A 19570-nucleotide genomic window follows, 5' to 3' on the forward strand; every position below is an offset into this window, starting at 1 on the left:
TTTACAGCCCATGGGGATGGACGTGCTCTTGTTGAGTACCGACTAAGATTGGAGATTCGAAGTGAATACGATATCGCACTTAACATTCTATTGACACTCTTTTTGATCGTTCATTATATTATCTTTGGTGGGGTATATTCCTCATCATTTCGGTAATGTTAAATCTAACGACCCAGCCAGAAAAAGTACTGCCTATCCGTTATAAAATTCAAATAAACGATCGTGTCTTGATTCTGAAAGAGAATGAGTCAGCTGCGAAATTTAAGGGAGTGTATGTATTTCCTGCTTCTGCCAAGTCCTTCCGTCTCCATCTCTCCCTCCTCATCCCTTTCCAAGTCCACCCTCTCTCCAGTGTCCGAAACCTCCCCCTGCTCCCCTTTCCTCCCCCCATCCACCGCTGGGAGACGTCCCTGCCGCCTCATCATCGTCGCACAACCCCACCCTCTCCCGTGGTCCCGTTTTTGTCATCGCCTCTCCTCTGCTCGCAGCGCGACAGTATTTTGTTTGTATCCGCATCCTTCCTCGTGCCGCTTCCATAGGGGACCCGAGATGTTGGCGGGATTCCTCCACCAACCCCCATTTTTCCCTATAACAACCCCATTTCAAGTCTCCGTAATATATCCGCTTCCAGACTTCCTCCTCGGGTCTCTAATTCGAAAGAAATTGCAGTTTGATACCGGGAAATTGGTTCTTAGCCGGTGGTTTAAATTTGGAGCTGTTTTTTTCTGCGTCGGAAAATTCGCTGGCATTTCTTCATCCTTTTTCGCTCCCCCGTAGCTAACCGCTTGGTAAAGTCCCCGTTTCCGTCTCTCTTTGTTTCTTACACAGTATTTTGTCCTCGGTTGTTCCCCTCACTTCGTTGATATTTTTCTCCTTCACGGAAATGGTGAGCTGCTGTAATGGCGGAGCGAAGTAGATCATCAAACTGGTAATGGTTTAGGTCTTACTGAGTGGAAGAACGATTAGTACTTTCGGAGTTGCTTGAGAAAAAAATATAAATTTTCCCCACGTTAAAGGCCCGACGCTATTTTGGAGTGCCCTTGATGGCGAATTTTTTTATTTATAAACTTTTGATGTGCTGCAGACCCATTATTTAACTCCCGCTTCCCTATTAATGAGCGCTCGTAACTGTTTTGAGAGACTTTTCTACCTGATCATAATTCAAAACTAAACTTTCATGTGCCATGAAAACGTACAGTATGATTCTAGTGGTTTAAAAACAGTAGCATATATGAATATACAAGGGGATAGGAACAAATATAAAAGATGAACACAGATACTTCACCTTCCCCACTCCCCACCATTCCTATGTTCGTCTTTTATATGTTTGTCTTCCATTCCCTTTTCCTTAAATCTCTATTCGTTTGAATGAATTTTCGTGTTTGGATATACAGTATGGATATATAGTATGTATCGATAAACACAGTAGTCAACCCGAAGGCTGGTTTGGTAGGTGATGGTAGAGTTCACCCAGTACTAAGCCCGACGGCGTGTGAAAAGCACACATCAGGGTAGGGGGGCCAGTTCCTTCTCTAGGAAGATCTGGTACCCGAAAAATCACATACCTTACTTGGGGGAAGCCTCTCTGGGCACACAGGTGCCCAGAGAGGCTTCCCCCAGAATCGAACCCAGACCCTCCGATCAGTAATCCAACTACCCTTGAACTACCGAGACCCACATGTATGTATAAATAAGGAAATATGTTTATATATATATATATAAACCGTAAACATATGGTTTATATATAAATGTGAAAATGTATATGTATATATGTACGTATACATACATATATTACATATATATATATATATATATATATATATAATTATATATATATATATATATATTGGCATTATATAAAAAACATTTATTTATGTATTTATTTCGTCTCATTTAATAGGTGTGAGAAGTAAAATGTGCAAATTTTGTTTTAATCATGTGTGTCGAATACATAATGAATTATTGGAAGCATATATATATGTGTATATATATATATATATATATATATATATATATATATATAATACCAATTCTTAAGCATTGGAAAAATTCCTTGCCTCGACCCATTTTTACACATGGTTTTTTCGGTATAAATATTCTTATGCAATCGCATTTCTCTTCAAAAACCGAAACATCCCATTTCCACTTTAATGGATTGAGTGAATATATTTACTATATTTAGTGAAGGTTACTTCTTTACAGGCTTTGACCTTTATTTATGTCTGAGAAGCTACCACTCCGTACTTATGGATTCCGGCTCGGATATTTCATTGGTTTTTAAAGGCGTCGTGTCGTTTTGATTTGGATTCGCATCGCGGTAATTGGGTCATGCCACATTTTCCGGTCACCTTGCAATACTAAACCGCGTACCTCAAAACTAAAGTTCACTTTTATGTTAAATCCATCGTATAATGCAACATTACAGTTTGTTTTGCTTGCGAGTATTTAAAGGAATAAAAATGGAGCGGATCTCCCCTTTCTCTCTCTCTTTCTCTTTTTTATTTAAGCAATAATTCTCACGTCCTTGGTGTAACAATTGAAGGTTTTCATGCCTGGCCAATGGGGAATAACATGAAGTGCGAAACATGCAAAGATGCTGTCCCTGTTTTTTTAAATACGTTTACTGAGATGGCCGTTTGGTTTTTAAATGTCAGGGAGATAACCCGAGGACAGCGGCGCGCTTTTTATTCGCTTTACCCTTTCGAGTACAGATGCAGGCTCCTTAATAGCAGCTTACTTATGTCGCAATCTTCGCGCCGATGACTCCTCCTTTCGCAATAAGCTCGGATAAGTTTTCATCGCCTCGTGACAGTGACTTCGTTCCCGAACGTCGTGCCGTCCAAAGGGAACAATACGGAATGAAAGAAATGTGTTTACCAATCATAGCGTTTCCACGAAAATCGATAAAATCCCTTCCATTTAAAAAAATTAGCACTCGACTTCTTAAGGTTAAGAAATTGATAACAGTATTCCCCATTTCTATCTTCCACTTACCGTTTTCTTAAGGCCCATAATATCGTTCAGATTTTTCGATATCTTGAAGATAAATTCAAACTTTCGTTTTGTTTTAACAGAGAGCGTCAGAAATTGATTAGGGGTCAGATCAGTGAAACGCAATTTAACGAAAGTGTAACTATTAGCGAGTGATCGAACGAACTAATTGACCTCCGAACAGTCACTCCCGTCAATTCATTAATATTTTGACAAATTTTACTCTCTGATACGCTTATTGTAATTTCCCCTTTGTGTCGTGTCAATTATAGTTCCTTGCCGTTCTAGAAACCTTTTACTATAAAGAAATGAAGTGATTGCGATTGTTCGTTAGGGAAAAAAATGAGGTGACTTCGCGTACTCTCGCAACAAAACTTATCATGGAGCGAACAAGTTTGGAAGATTTTTGGAGCCCCCTTGAAGAAACTTGGATCCATTTGACGAGTTGTAAGAAAATTTACGTAATATATAATGGTTCTAGTTTGGGCCTAGTCTTTTCGACGCTTCTGGTTTCGGCCGTATAATCGTAGCGACCTCGTCTTCCAAGTAGGCCTTCTCTCCACCTGTTTTCCAGACTAGAGATAGAAAAAAACTATTCTGCGATACAGAACACCCCAGATCGGGGCTGAGGAACCAGAACCCATTATCCAAGGGACCTCGCATTGAGGCGAACATACGAGGAGTAGAGTAGCTTTCTATTGAATGTGGAAATGGGAAAAGAACTGCTTCACCCCTTCCCTGTACACGTATGTTTATGAATTTTGTTCAACACTTGAGACTTCGTATTAGGTGAGCTCCCTATCATCATCTAAAAAGCCTACCCTCTGTCTCATTATTTTGGTTTGGATTGAAAATCAGGGATCAAATATCTTGATGAGGAAATATCTGGATTGCAAACATCATTCAGAAATTGGGTTCGTGTGAGAACGTGGGAAAGTAAATAGAGAAATTGCGAGTGTCAGGGGTTGATTCGAGGGTCTATGCTCTCGTGTTTTCGAAGGCAACTCTCCGTTCCGTTTCTCTTCGCCGTCGTCTCTTGCATTCTAGTGTTTACGTGCCCCCCCCTCACAGCCTCCATTCCGAACCCTCCGTCCCTCCCTTGTCTGGCGGAAGGGACGCAGCTTTTAGGGTTTGGCCCCACGCCCCCTCAGGGGAACAAACGTCGGACCTGGGGTCTTGTGTGTGTAAGCATGTCAGGAGTCATTTACCCCCCCCCCTCTCCACCGACCCTGCTCTCGCCTCCCCAAAGCACACTTCCTTCATGGATATTTTAAGACGGCCTTTATAACTCCCTTCCATTCTCTCTCTCTCCCTCTCGTTTTCACACTTCTGTCGAGAGGGAAAAGAAGCCCAGCGGGTGGGTGTGGTAGGGTGGTAAAAAATAGCGGAGTGTGTTCCGCACCCCCGGAAGGAAAGGCCGTTGTACCCGCCCGCCTCCTTTTGCCCTGCATCCATGCTCACATGTTCCCCCACCGCCGCCGCGATCCCCCCTGGACTCTCATACACACCACCCTCCTTTTTGCCTTTCCACGAACCATCTCCCCTCTCCATGCTGACCCGATGACCAGGACTTGCTTCTGTTACAATTTGGTGATCTCCGAAGTTTATCTTGAGGCACAAAGGGGGTAAAGTATTCTTCATGAAACCCACGCTAGTTAATATTTACACCATCTCATGTATCGACCATGGTTTGGGCTCGTCATGTCATTTTTATTCTTAATTTCATCTGTTTTTTTTTTCAATGTAATCATCGCACGATGAATATTAAGAAAAAGTAACGATTCTCATTTTCCCAATCATATTCCGAAAGTAAATCCCCTGACATTCTCTCCCCAGTACAATCCCTTATCAACCGACTGAGAGGATCTTTGCCCTCCGTCCGAATGGTTTTTTAGATTCTCCATCAAGGATGTTTGGAAGCGCGAAGGATAAAGAAAGAATTTTTGCCTTTGTTTCAATCGGCGCTTTTAAAATGGTAAACATTCGAATAAAACAAATGGAGGTTAGAAGGGGGGAATTTTAGAGACGTTTCATCCCAAGTATTTTACCCTTCGGATTCTTGCGATTTTCTGATCGGAATGGGACGGGTATAAGGACGTTGTAATTGAAAGAGCAGCTTATATTTAATGCAAGGACCGAACTTAGAGCATACCTGAGACAAAAGTCGTTACCGAGATTTTATATCGAACAAAGCATTGGCGTACGTTTATTAGGTTCAACAAATTATGAAGCCCTTCTCTTTCCGTTGGTGGATCAGGGAATACAAGTATTGTATATACTTACTTATATAGTTTCCCTTATATAGTACTTATATAGTTTCCCCTAATATATCCATGTTTTAGCTCTGTTTATTGTTCAGCTTGAACGAAACACTCCCACGTGATTGGGTAACTTGAAGGACGAGCGGAAGCCATCTTTTGTGTTTAAGTTATACATGCAAGTGTTATTATGGGGCGATGTTGGCCGATTCGTGCATGTTTCATGAATGTACTCAACTACTGGCTTTTTAAGTGGGGTTCCCGAGTTATTTTTTTGTCCCATGTGATGATGTTAGGAAATAATTTAGTGCTAAAATAACTCACAACAAATCCTACATCTACATCTTACAGTACAAGTCATCTGTAGGGCGTATGGCAGCGGGGTGCTAGATCACCAGCCGTTAGGCGTTAATTTAATTCGTAATTTGTGTTCCGTTTTATTTTCGGGCGGTGCGAATTACCGCACGTGGTGTTGTCAGTCACGAATCGTGCGAGGGAAAAATGTTTTCTAATAGCGATCTGTTCTCGCTGTGGTCCCACCCTGCCTATACTAGTAGACTACGGGAGAAAATTGTTCTTTCTGTTTCGGTGATCAACTCATTTGATTTGTGTTGATGAAGTGGCTTAAGTCGTACCTTTAAACTGCGTGTTCCCAGTGGCTCCCGTCTCAACAGCAGTGGCGCTTTCTGCTCGTTTATATAAATAATTTTATCCTGAAATAAATTCCCCGTCCCGAGGCTCAAGGGAGGTGGCATAGCGGTCCTGGAGGCCATCATCCATGTGGCATTGTCCTAGAGAAGTTTAGACCGGGGAAGTGTCAGCAGGGTGTGATTTGGGCGAGAGCGAAGCCTTGAGGGGAGAGACTCTGGAGCCAAAACGTGCCCAGCCTCTCCCAGTCGGGAGGGCAAGGTTGACAACAGGTGTCCCGTCACGTAAGATATACGTGCACACGGTTGCCAAGTGCGAGAATTCGGATGGATGGCTCTTTCCTTCATAAAAAAAATAAGGGTATAGTTTTTGGTGCGTTTCCTGGACGTTTTCCCGAATTCAAGGTTTTGATTGTTGGGGCCAATCCCATAAACGCTATACGGAAACGAATAAGCTTGAAATTCAGAAATCATCAAGTCAATTAAGATCAAGAGACCTTTATATCTATTAAGAAAAGCTGAGTGAGTGTTGAGAGGGCTTTTAGATTAAGGTTTTCATCTCCGCAGCATTACAGACTAAATGGCGAGATTAAAACTCTGACCCGAAGATAAATGAAGGATGTGTTTTCTTCAGTTACTCATATAGGGAGCTCTTAAAAACACCCGCACGATGTTGTGCTATTATTTTTCAGGTACTTAACATTATGCATTTTGAGTAGTATGCATTATTTTAAATATTTTACGCACTGATAAACATGTTGCAGTAATGATTTGGTGTGTCGTTACAATAAAGACAATGTAATATCCTGCTACCAGAAGTTTTTTTTAGATGTGTTGACCTCGAAAAAATTAATTTGTTGCTTGATCAAATTTGCGATCCTTTAATAAATTGGCTGCATCTGCAAATTTTAATTTTGATCTACTCATCAACCGAAGAAGTGTTCCATGGTACGTTTAGTAAGAATGGTGTACTTGAACTCTTTTTAAAATCCCATGGAAACGTTAACATGTACACATGCGAGGGTGGTCTGAAAAGTTTCCGACCTAACAAAGATACAAGACATTTTTTCTGAAATTTTCTGATTTAGAAACTTTTCAGACAAGGGAAAGTGGTCTGAAAAGTTTCCGACCTAACAAAGATACAAGACATTTTTTCTGAAATTTTCTGATTTAGAAACTTTTCAGACCACCCATGTATACGCACTTTTACGAAATCATTAAATTCTTTTGCTCAAATGAAAACATTCGGGTTTTTGGGGTCAATTTTGTTGTGATTATGTACCGTGTGTTTTATATCTGTGGTCAAATCAGGCAATACAATATCGTGCCATAAGAATTCTCTCGGTGTCGCAAGAAAACTCGGCTGTCCTGTATTTTACTAGAAGTCTTAATATTGTCCGCTCTCTTCGTGGATCAAGGGCTTCTTAATCTAATCCCTCCAACATACCCACCGCGCTTACTTCCTTCTCGTAGGGATCTTTAACAAATATGATGGATTTTCTCTGAACCTTTTCCAATACCGTAATTAATGTTTTCTCCCATGGATCCTAAATACATGACGCGTATTCCCAATTGTGCCTAACTCTAGCGGAGTAACACCTATCTCTAATTTTTTCGTTACATATTCATACAACCCTCCTAATGAAAATTCGTTTCTTGGAAGGCTTACCCGCATATTTTTCTGTTGTGTGTGTTCTCGGTGAATCCAAATTGAATCCAATAAAATGACACAAGTGTTGCACCCAAGTATTGGACTTTTACTGAGTGACTTAATTTGATTCCATCTGTTTTATATTTTACGTCTCGTTCCAATTCTTTCTTCTTCATTGCACAAATATTTTCCTTCTCCCGCGGTGGACAGCCGCTTTGTTCCCGAAATAAATGTTGTGCCTTCGGTCTCCTTTCCGCTCCTCTTTCACAACGCCGCGTGTTGCCTTTCGTCCGCGAGAAGGACCTTCTTCAGTGATTCGGTCCGTTCCAACTTTTCCCTCGTGGTACCGTCCCAGGCGACGGACGGGTCCTTGGGTCGATTCACATGCCCCCTAACATTTTGACTTTCAAAAGAGTCGAAGACAAACGCATTACGTCGGGTGTGAAAGACGTCAAAGTGGGAGATATTTATACTCGCACTTGGCGTTTACATCGTTTGCTTTGACCGTGACCCGATGGGTAAGGTTTTTCAGGTTGGAGGAAAATTCTTTGAAGTGGGAAAGCTTTAGGGACCTTCATCATCATCATCATTTATTTCACTTTCACATTATTTCAAATATCACTCCAACATTATGATACAAAATAGATGTGTCCATACATTTACATATATCGACAGCAAACAGGGTGCGGCAGCATAACTTGCTGATTTTTAATGATTTTCCAATTCAAATCAGCAAATAATGCTGCCACACCCTTTACCCTGATAGCCGTCACGATGGCGATTTTAGGTCATCTATTTTAAATTATTGTAATTTGTGTTCCGTGGAGTTTTATTTTCGGGAAATATGAGTTTTCGTTGACGGCGGATTCGAGGGGTTGGGGCATGGCTTCTTCTTGGGGAATGTTTTTGTCTTCAATTAAATTAAAAATGAATATTTTTCGTATGACTGACGCGCCGTTTGCATATCCGCTGTTGCCAGATTGTCTATTGCATGGTACCATTAAGACCCTAAATTTGTGATATTTTTTTGAAAATTTAACATGACTTTGGCAGATGAAAATAGATCCCCCCCTTTTAAGAGGTTTTATGAAGTCCCTACTGATTTTCGTGTGTGATATTGCCTATTGTTTATCACGGAGTATGAGAGGAAAGAAGGATTTCGAAATTTATGGGGGTAGTAAAACAAATTAGAACACATGTATAGAGAGTTCCATTTCTAAATCAAGCCGTCTTGTTTAACTGAAATAGGAGTTAACATTGTTGCCATAAATACCTCTGGGAGAAATTGTAACCTTAATCAACGGAGAATTTAGTCAGGGGAGAACAGCTCTAAAACCAGCATCTAAAAGAAGGAAACGAAATTGGGAGAAACTTGGATTCGAAACAAACATTTTTTTAATCTTACGAATAAGGTAGAGTAAAATAAACTCTAGCAAATATTTCGAAGTTGACATTTTTTAGCGGGTGGTTTCCAGCAAACATCAAACCAAGCCTAATCCAGTCAATATTTCCGCCGTCTGTTCAATAATAAGGTAATGTGATTCAATAGTAATGGGGAAATCATATTATATTTAGGAAATACAGAATTCGAGCATAGATGACTACTCTTGCAATTTTCCAGTTAATCAAGAGGAAAATTGCAAGAGAGAGAAGTCCGTTGCGAGGGACAGATACGCGGATAAACATGAATTCGGTCGAATTTGAGAAGAGAAGTGTTATGAAGTCTCGCGAGCAGAGCGCTTTACAAAACAAATGGTTGTAACACGAGGAGAACGGATTGGACCATACGGAATAAATTGTGATTGAAATTTGTCCCTTTACTGAAAATCGGTTTTTTTTTGCAGTTATCGTCCCAATGGGAAAGGCGTGTAAAATAACATGTATGAGTACACATGCATAATGAGGAAAAGGAAGGAATTTCCCTAAAGAATTCTTGTGTCTCACTACATCGAACTCGGTCCACCAGCTTCCCCTCCCTCGCCCATGCCACCCCGTTTCCTCACGGACCAACTGCTCCGTCCCTTTTTCCCCATCCATTCCCTTTTTAGAAGGGCGGGTTGTTAAGTAAGGCGTCGGAATCCGCTCTTGAGGACGGTGGCATTGGCTCGCGAAGAGTAGGGGGAGGACATATTTTCGCAACCTCCTCTCCCGTTTTCTCTCCGCTCTATCTGATCTGTTCTCTCGGAAACCCCTGCCCTCCACACACAACCCCCCCCCCTCGACTCCTTGTTTAACCCGGCGACCTATTCCTTTTCACGACGCGTCCAAACCTCCCTCCGCTCCCGAGCAACCGGGCCACGGACTGTTATTCTGGCCGAGTGTCTCCGGCCTTTTTTTTATGCATACATTTGTGTGTTGTTTTCGATCTCCCATTCAAATTAAAAACAGGTCACTGTCCCCACGAAAGACAGCCTCTTCTTCTGTTGACTCTTATTCAGTTCACAATGGGGAGGGAGTTCCTTTGAAGGTGGTGGGGTTACGCGAAGAGATTTACATGATTAAATGATGTTATCATGCTTGAAATATCATCTGACATGTTTCCATTTTGAATGCTTTTTTGCCTTGGCGGATAAATAAAGTGAGCATAGAATCTAATCTTAAGATAAACATCTTGAGATCCATTTGTACTTTCTCCCTTTCAAACGTCTGCAGTAGATTTGAAAGAAGGTCTATCACTATTGATATTTTAGATGCGCGAATTGCTTTTCAGTGGCCCAGAGTGGCACTGTGGTGTGAAAATTTAAGAGTGCTTGTTCTCGGATTGGGAGTTCTCCTACAAGACCTGACATAAAACCGCTCTGCCGCCGCTTTATTCTTATTTTGAATTGAGGTATTTGGTTGCATTGTTATGCCTGAATATGCATATTTCCTCGTATTGAAGTCGTATAATTTCGTAGGCCTCATTCCGGATGATAAAATTGTTATAATTGCTATGCCCCTTGATCGAAGAACCTTTAGTATACTCGCCAATGGAAATTTTAAATTCACTCCCAATTTCGTGTGGTTGGGATGATCGAGGACTGTGATCAGTGACTATCCCCAGTGGAAATTTTATATTTCAATCCGGTTCTTGGATGCTGAGTGGCCTTAATGTTCATCTACCTCTTTGAGTCATTCGTTGCGTTTACATTTTTTTAAGGATACGTGGAGCATTTCCGCATAATCAGTTTTCCCTTATCTGCCCGTCGTGCGTAAATTGGTTAGTTTTTCATTTTCGGCATCGCACCTCTAGCATTATCATCCTTGGTATATTTACGTGGGCATATTAATTGAGATGGTAATGAGTAACAAGTAGAATAAGCGAGAGAGTAATCGTTTGCCGCAAACAACGTTTTCATTTCGGCACTCCGTGGTCCCGAAACGGGTTGGCGGAGGAGGGATTATTTCCGGACGGTGGCGATTACTCAATCTCATCCTCCACCCCATTCTTCCGTCAACTCATCGCTTTCCTCGTAGTCATCTTAAAGAGTGGGAAGCAACGAAGCAACCCATTAGCTCCTTTTTTAGATGAAATCTCCTCCAGATTTTTTCTGTTTTATTAACTTTCCCCCCCGTAACTCGGCTCGGGTTTGGAGCGGTCTCTGTTATTCGCCTTCGTTTTTTTGCGAGAGAGGACGAGCAAGAGAGAGAGAGAGAGAGAGAAAGATTATCATCTCTTTGGTGTCTCCTCCATTTGTGAAAATTGTTTTATTTTTAATGGGACGATTACCCCCTCTCCACCCACCCGAAGTCGAAGGACGGTATCCATGAGGATACTGCAATTTTACAGAGCAATGGTGGATGTCGGTCTGTTCAAAATTTTCTGATGACTCCCTGCCGAATATTAGGTATGCATGCCCATTCTCGTGGGTCCCTAATGTATGGTGGACCGAAATATTTCCCCCAGGGCTCCACCGCAATAACTAAGGAATCATTTCACGTTTGCGAGTCATCTAGGCCAGCGTTCACCAACCGGTGGTCCTCAAGAAAATTTTGACTCCATGAAAAAACTTCAAACAAACAACAGCAAAAACATTTAAGTACTAATAATTTTTCTCTCTTTGAACTAGTGAAATTACCATTTTTATTAATGATATTGAACTTTGACGATAGTTATTTTATAGATAATTAAAATTTTCATTTTACCGTTTAAGGTAGGTTTTCCATAAACTACGTTGCATTTCCTTGACTCTTCTAACAAAACCTCACATTCGGCATTACAATTAGCCCCTCTTCAATTCCGCATACTTCCTTCCTCCCTCAACATGCCTAACATTACCTCTTCCTCGCCTGTCTAACGTTCCTTCCTCTAATAGTCTTCAGCATCCCAACGCTAATCATAACACTCAGCATCCATCTTTCCTTTCTCCTTATGATTTCTCCCAACAAACCCTCTTCCGCCTACACCATGCGTAGTGCTTCCTCATTTGTTTTCCTTTCTGTCCATTTCACCTTTTCCATCCTTATTCACTCCCACATTTCAAAAGACTCCAATCAACAAATATTGTATTACTTCAACTACCACGTTTCCGCGCCGTACAAAACCACGCTCCATATAAAAGTTTTGACGAACCATTTTTTAACATCCCTTACTTTTGTTCTCTGTTATCAATTCCCTCCTTGTGAAAACGTCTTTGCATAGCGAAATTCTACTTCTTATGTCCCTACTACTGTGAACATTTTGGTCCAGAATACTTCCAAGATAGGCATGTTAGGTGTTCCACCTGCTCTAGTTTATTAACGCATTTTTAAATGTATACCTTAGCTTCCACCTTTCTGGAAAATTACATCGCCTTTATTTTGTTTACATTGAATCTCAACCCATAGCTATTTTTTCGTATAATATTTATTTTCCAATGCGTTCAGAAATGCTTGCAACCCCTTGGCTGAGAGGCAAACTAAACCTTGATTATTTGCAAACGTTACTGGCTGTATGACATCTCCTCTTTTCGCCAATCTACTCCTATTTTCGGCTATACATAAATTCATTATTTCTACCCAAGCCACTCTGCTAAACGTACCTGTATTCTTGAAATCTCCAAAACAAACACATCCGGATTGTATTCCAAATTCCTCTGTTTTTTTAGATGTTTCCAGCATTTTTAAAAAACATGTATGTTAGTTAATCTTAACTCACGAAGTCACTAAAAAAATATAATTACCTGGAAAGAGGGTGTGACGAGTCCATTTTACACTAAAAATATTAATCCCTCTGAAGGTTGTTCTAATACGTTAGGGTTGAGCTCACCTGTCAGTAGGCCCAATTCTGTGTGAAAACCCCGCAAGTCAAGGGGGGTTACTGTAAAGGAGGAGCGGGCTCTTTTCTTGCGCCGCCTGATACTACCCAGAAATATCCGGTATGCAAGAACTCTGTTCTGATTTGAATTTAAGTGTTCCCAATTCCCCGGCGTTTCCGAAGAGCATAGGAAGAAACTTTTAATACGGATGAGTATCTGGAAACAGTCAATGGGAAATCACTTGACAGGGTGCTTGATGCTGAATGCGAAGGTGCCCGGGGGCGTTACCCGGAACCGATTCTTGGACCTCCGTTCGGTAACCCTGCGCCATATCCACTGAGATAACTCTCTCCCCATTTTGTGAAAAACATAGTGACGAGGGGTGGAGAGAATTCTCCCAACATATTTGCTTGGCTAGTTTTCTTAGAATTATCTGGAGTATTCCCTTCTCTTCTCCGTATGAGTTTCCCCTGTTTGCTCTTTGAAAACTTTGTTTTGCGCCTATACTTCACCGTGGAAACGGTCCGATATTTACGAAGCGTTCGGATATGAGGCCAAAACCTTTATCGTTGATGGGATTTCCTGGAGTCGTGCGTGCGTCATCTTCCCCAGACATCCGCCCATTTATGACGCTCCGAATACAATATGTTCATGGGAAAGTACTTGAGAGGCTATTGGAAAACATAACTTGGTTCGATAGCTCGATTACCATGGAGATCTGGACGTTTTCCGATAGTGGATTCTGTCCTTATCTGTGAACGACTTCCCCAAGTCATAATATCATATCAGGTTCGTTCTATATACAGTGCGAGTCAAAAGTTAAGAGTCAGCCGATTGGAATTGAAGAATATGAAGTTTGAATTAAGTGTTCCCCTATTCGCGGGCGTTTTCGAAGCAGAGAGAAAGGAACTTTTAACACGAGGGGAACATCTGGAAACAGTCAGTGGGAGATTACTTGACTGGCTACGTCACCATTGGGCCATGTGCCTAATGCATATGAATGGCTAATTTGCCAAATGTGATGCGATGAAGTCTTGACTGAAAGTTTTTGTTGGAGCGCTTTGGTCCGGAGCAACTTGAAAAATGGATGCGAACTGAGGGACTCTTTATTCATATTTTTCATTCTAGACCCAACACTTATGCGGTTTCTCTCCTTTTCATCTGTCTTTTCGTTTATCCATTAGCTAGACCTAGAGACTCGTCTTAACATCCTCTTGTTAGTTATGCCTCTGTAGATGCGCGGCAGCGACATTTGTCATCAAGATTTCTCCATTTTGGGCCCGAGAATTCGCGCTCGCCATGGAAGATTTCTTTACGACACAAGTTTCTTGAAGAATATGCTTTACAGAAGAGTTATAATATTAATGTTTCGTGTTTTTGTTGTATTTGTGGAGAGATTTCGGTGATTCACGTAATTTTTTTTGACGAGGAAGTTTTTGGGTCTTTATAAACATCTTCATACGTGCACATTGGCTTTAAACCTATTGTATTAACTTCTCCATTTTGTATCCTTCTGCACTATTGGATAAATTGCTTTGATTCATTGATTGTTTCTAAATTCAATGGCAGAAAGCCATGTCGTATAGATATGTAATAATACTGTTTTAACTTTTATCATTGTGCTTTAAAGTAATATTTTTCATTTTATTTCCAGATACGTCTGAGTAATTGGCTGCTTGGATAAGGCCAGGGATTCCTGAATGTGTAAGTTTATAAATTTCCTTCTAGTTAATGAATGATTGCTCTGAAATTAATCACTTTTTCGCTCCATCGAGCTCAAAACCAGCCAACCCTTTCCATGAATATTAAGAGAAGCGTGCAATGGAACGGTTGATCTATTTAAACTTTTGAATTTTGTTGATCCACGGAATTCAATTAAGGAAATATTTCAATTCCGTCTGACAGTTAGTCAGTTGGAATACATTTTTTGGTTTCCAAGGAAAAATTCATTCAATCGTTTGCTCAGATTTTTCGACCGCATTCATCCAACTAATTCTCTGAAAGGGGGAATTAAAAAAACATTCGTCTCTCACGTCAAAATCCCGGGAATGGGCTTTCCCACACCACTCAGAACGAGTGGTGTGGGAAATTCGTGCGGCCGAGGATCCGGAGTTGGGAGTGAGAGACGTAAATGCAACTTTGAGTGCTTTTAATTTCTTGATTTACAGTCCCAATTCGTTTCGCGTTTAAATGAGATTGTGAATACTTCTTTTTGCTTAATGGTACTTAAACGACCTCATTTCGCGTTCCCGGTTTCGCTAAATGTGTCAAGTGCGGGTAGTTTTCGTCTCACTGAGCATTTATTTCGAGTTAATTTTTTCAGCCTTCCTTTCTTACTTGCCCACTCTTCCTTCAAGCGCTTTCGTTCTGGTGAGCATTTTGCCTCGGTGTTCTTTTGAGTGCGAAAATGGAAATTAGAAGCTGCGCCCTTCCGCCCTCGTGCGATTTGGCTCGTGTGCACTTTTATTCAAAAGTGGAATCTTTCACGCACTTCAGGGGAAGAACAGTACAAGAACGGCGGAATCACAGAGGGCATCAGGCTGAGGACAGCGGAAGATGCAGAATCATTTACACCGGAGGGGATAGGTGGGGAAGATAGATACGTTTACGAGTAAAGAAATGAAGCATGTACGCATTCGTGTGTGGAGTGTGGCTCTCTATGGTTCCGTCGTAAAATTAGACCATATTACCAGTAAGGAAAAGGGTGAAAGGTACGGGGCAAAACTGAAGCAATGATTTACATCATTCCCTGCAAGTGACCGGCGGGGTTTGTGGTAGGGGTTGCACCCACACTGTGGGTGTTTAGTATGAGAAATTTGAGGTTATGCACATTACATGAAAGGTATTTATTAGCAGTCGTACTCTACCGGCGGAGAGTAGGTATTTTATAGACCCTGGCACTAGGCTACTACTGCACTCCTAAGTCATAATTAGCTTGAATCAATGTACACGTTTCCTAGAACGTCATATTACAATAATTCGTCCTTAATCTTGGCATAATCTCCCTTTTTTCCATTCAAAATGATTACTCATTCCCTCCCTCTGTCTTGCTTTCCCAGAATTCTCCCTCGCATTACCTTGTTCAGGCATCCCTTCGACTCCCATTGACATGAAATGCTGGTAGTTACCAAAAACTTCTTTCACACTAGGTAGTGAACAATTACGTCTGTCGTACTTCTTGACACACTAGACTTCCACGTCCCATGGTTAAGGTGATATAAGTTCGCATTGTTTTCCGAAAGCCTAAAACTAAAAGGGAGAAATTGAACTACCCAGCCGACCCTGATTGAAGCGTCTTGAGGCCAAGTAAGCGGCGGGATGTAAGGCCGAAAGTACTGTCAAATCGTAAAAGAGTAGAATAGGGCAGGTAAGATTTGAAGGCTGCAGTCATTCGATATTCGAATGTATCCTCATTGCATTTTTTTAACTGTGTTTGATTTTCTCTTAACATTTTGCAATTTTTTGGTAAACATTTTCTCCCATGGGTCACAAATAGCATGCACTCTTATTCCAGACGAGGCCTAACTAAAGTGGAGTCGCACCTCATTCTTACATTTTCGTTTATTTTCCCTACAAACCCTCTCTCGAGCCCTAGCTTCTTTAAGTATATCATATTTTCATATCAGTATGATGTGTATAACCCATGGAAGGTTTCAACGTCCCCCGTCACTTGCGGATGCGGCGTGGTTGACCCTCGACTGTCTGAACGCCTCCCGAATGGATCGCGTGCCGCCACCTTCCGCTGTCAATTCGATATGTACCTCTCAGCGTCCCTGTCGCTCTCAGCGATAATTTGTTTGACAAAAAGAGGAAAACGTCTGTCGTCCTCGGAGCGCGTGTGGCGAGTCAAGGACCTCCTCCTGTATGTTGGGTGGTGGGGGAGGGGGGTAACGGGGAGGAGTCAGGCGGGAATGGGGAGAGTCGGGTAACGCGAGCCAGCGTGTCGGAGAAACGCCGTGCCCGCCCCCCTCGTCTTCCCTCCCGTCTCTCTGGCCGCATCCCCGTATCCTTCCCACTCTCCTTCCTTTTCATCGGCTCCGAGAGATATTCGCACTCCCAATCACTCACCGACCGCTTCCTGTCTCTCCCGATCCCTCTCCGCCATGCCTCTCCTTTCCCCCTCTCTCGAATTCTCCCCTCGCCCAAAATTGACTCTCCGATCTTCAGTCCAGAATATCATCCCACCCCATTTTTTCATCTTTTCGAATGTGGTCGGTCTCCTTGGCACATTCTATGGCTGTTTATCTCCTATGTCTGCGTTGAATTTTGAATAAGTACGCTGGGAAGTTCGGAATTTGTAAAGAAAACATATGAGGCAGTCCGTTTAGAAAGGTGTTTACCGTGAATTGTTCATGCTGCGATATTTCGTCTGCTTGCGGCTATGAGCTGTGTAGCACTTCATAGAGAGAAAATTTACCACTGTTCATAGAAGAGTAAATGGTAGTGATCGAATTTTAATCCTTTTTTTTCCACCCGCGGATGAGGGGAATGAATGAACTGTGGTATATATCAATTGTAGAATCTTTCCTTTATTTATCGCTTGTGGCCAACCCTAGGCCAGCTTGATGTTTTTAATAAATTGATGTCGATCAACATCTGATATCCCTTGTAAATGTTTGTAAGGTGTAGACTCGGATGTTCTACAATTTCTCTGTAAATTATCTCGTCCAATTTTTGATAGTACTACTGACACCTCGTGTTCTATCAACCACTTTTTGTCAAATCTGGCCGCACTAGTTTTGAAGTGCATTTTGTCTTTCGACCTTGACAAATTGCGATAATAGCAATTACAGGGGGGTGGTCTTTATTTGATCTCACACCCTTTAGAGAATGAGATGATCATCTGAGGAAAGAGATTCATGATACAATATGTAAAATTGATCGTGTCCCATACCATGAGGTGAACCTTTTGAAATCTAAGAAATTAAAGGGTTAAGTAAATTTGAACCTGAGGTTTTCATTCTTCTTTTATAGAGAAGTAGTTCATAATATTGTTTTAATATTCCGTCCGCGTATATTCTCATTTTGTAACTCCTTAAAAATAATTATAATTACCACAAAATGGATTCAGTTACTATATTTTATGTTAAAATTGCCAGTATTTCAAATGTCATATCTCCGGATTAATTTTTAACTGAACATCTCTGTTTCATAATAAATGGCCGGAAAGCTAACTCCGGCGTAACAATATGTGGGTAAACATTATTTTGTGTTTTCTGTGTTACGAAATCTAGGTGAAATGAATTTATCGTGCTTATAAATTTTCGTCGAAGCAGAGTAATTAATTGCCACAAAAAATTTTGTTGATACATTATTAGGGTATGACATTGTGTCCTCAATCATTACACGTATATGTAAGCCTAATTCTCCCTTCGAAGAGATGACACAGGTGGTGAACTTTGCCTCACATGGATACAAATTAGCGAGAACAACGACTAAATCCATTTGAATCATATGCTAGTTTAACACTTCTGTGTATTTTTCTAATTAAAGTCACGATTTAATACGCCAATTTCCACTTATTATACGCGTGGCATGGATGGATGGATGGATGTGAACGAATTTGGGGGGATTCTTGAATCAAAGTGTGGTGATCGTTCTGATGTTTATGATGTCCGCACCCATGAAGGAACATTTATCACTACTAGGCATTTAAATTCATTGCCAATTGAAAATATTTGAGACATTTCTCACCAAAGTCATTACATATTTATTTCGTTTTACGTGTAAAAAGCTGTGTGCAATACTAAGTCCCTGGAACAGTTCGAAGGGATGGAATTTGGTGATGTAACTCCCATAAAATTGACCGTTAGATACTAGAACCCAACGGTGTTTATGGCTATTTGTGCTTCCACCTCCCACTTCCCGCTCGCCACTAATCGCACTTGTGCCATACCGGCACGTAAACCCGCCGACCGCAACTCCCTTCCTCATTCTTTTTCGAGGGATGCGATGGAAAGGGGGGGGGTCTGAAGGAGTTAAATCTCGACCCAACAAATATAGGCGGCTATCTCCTACACCACTTCTTCCCCCTTGTTGTTTTAGTCGCTCCACTCTTCGATCGCTATATCCCTTCTCCCTCCGCCCCTTCTTCCACACCCTTCCTCTTAAGCTCCCCTCCCCCCATGACCTATATAAAACTAGCACTATGAATGTGATAGTTGTCTTAAATTTGGCGCCTTGCCGTTGATGCCGCGGCGGGCAGGAATGGATTTTTCTCCGAGGGAAATTGGCCGGATTAGAAATTAATCTTGCATACAGACAACGGGATTAAGCCGGAAAGGTTGGTTTTCTTCGCCGTAGATATGGGATTTGAGCGTGCTCCTTAAGGTTTCTCGTGTAAACCTAGTAGATCTTTGCCTGGAAGTCATTTGTTTCCTTTGTGTCCTCCTCATTGCCTGCCTACGTGGCGAAGGTGTTACGCTAATTCAGTGGTCACTGTTTCGAGTCCCTCCTGACTGAGTTTCTTTGACCTCAAATACCTTAAATTTTTATTTTCGTCTTGCCTCGTTAATAAGTCGATGTAATGCCCAATTTGGCTGCCCGTTTCAGATCAAACGTACGTATTAGGTCAATTCTTGGCTGACGGACTTCTAGTTTTGGACAGGCGCACTTTGTATGCAAAGAATACTTTTGTTCGGCGAGTCGATTATCAGATCGGACAAATATTCTTCGAAACCTTGCTGTGTCAACTCGTATCAGTTAAGAGTTTAATGTTAATTTCTTCATAATGGAAATCAAGCATTCCCGAAACGTGTATCTATATTTTTATTTTAGTTATTGCAGTCGACGTTGTTCCACCCGATC

General features: G+C 41.4%; 1 protein-coding gene across 2 annotated transcripts in view; it reads left to right on the top strand.

Moving 5' to 3' along the window:
- Positions 1-19570, top strand: part of mrj (DnaJ heat shock protein family (Hsp40) member B6 mrj) — a 319815-nt gene that overhangs the window by 180736 nt on the left and 119509 nt on the right. For both annotated transcript variants that reach the window (XM_071590950.1, XM_071590951.1), the window contains exon 2: positions 14418-14467. The gene's annotated coding sequence lies outside the window, so the exon portion shown is untranslated. The remainder of the gene's footprint in view (positions 1-14417; positions 14468-19570) is intronic.

This window comes from Hetaerina americana, unplaced genomic scaffold, assembly GCF_022747635.1.
Source record: "Hetaerina americana unplaced genomic scaffold, ioHetAmer1.1.p SCAF_4, whole genome shotgun sequence".
NCBI lineage: Eukaryota > Metazoa > Arthropoda > Insecta > Odonata > Calopterygidae > Hetaerina > Hetaerina americana.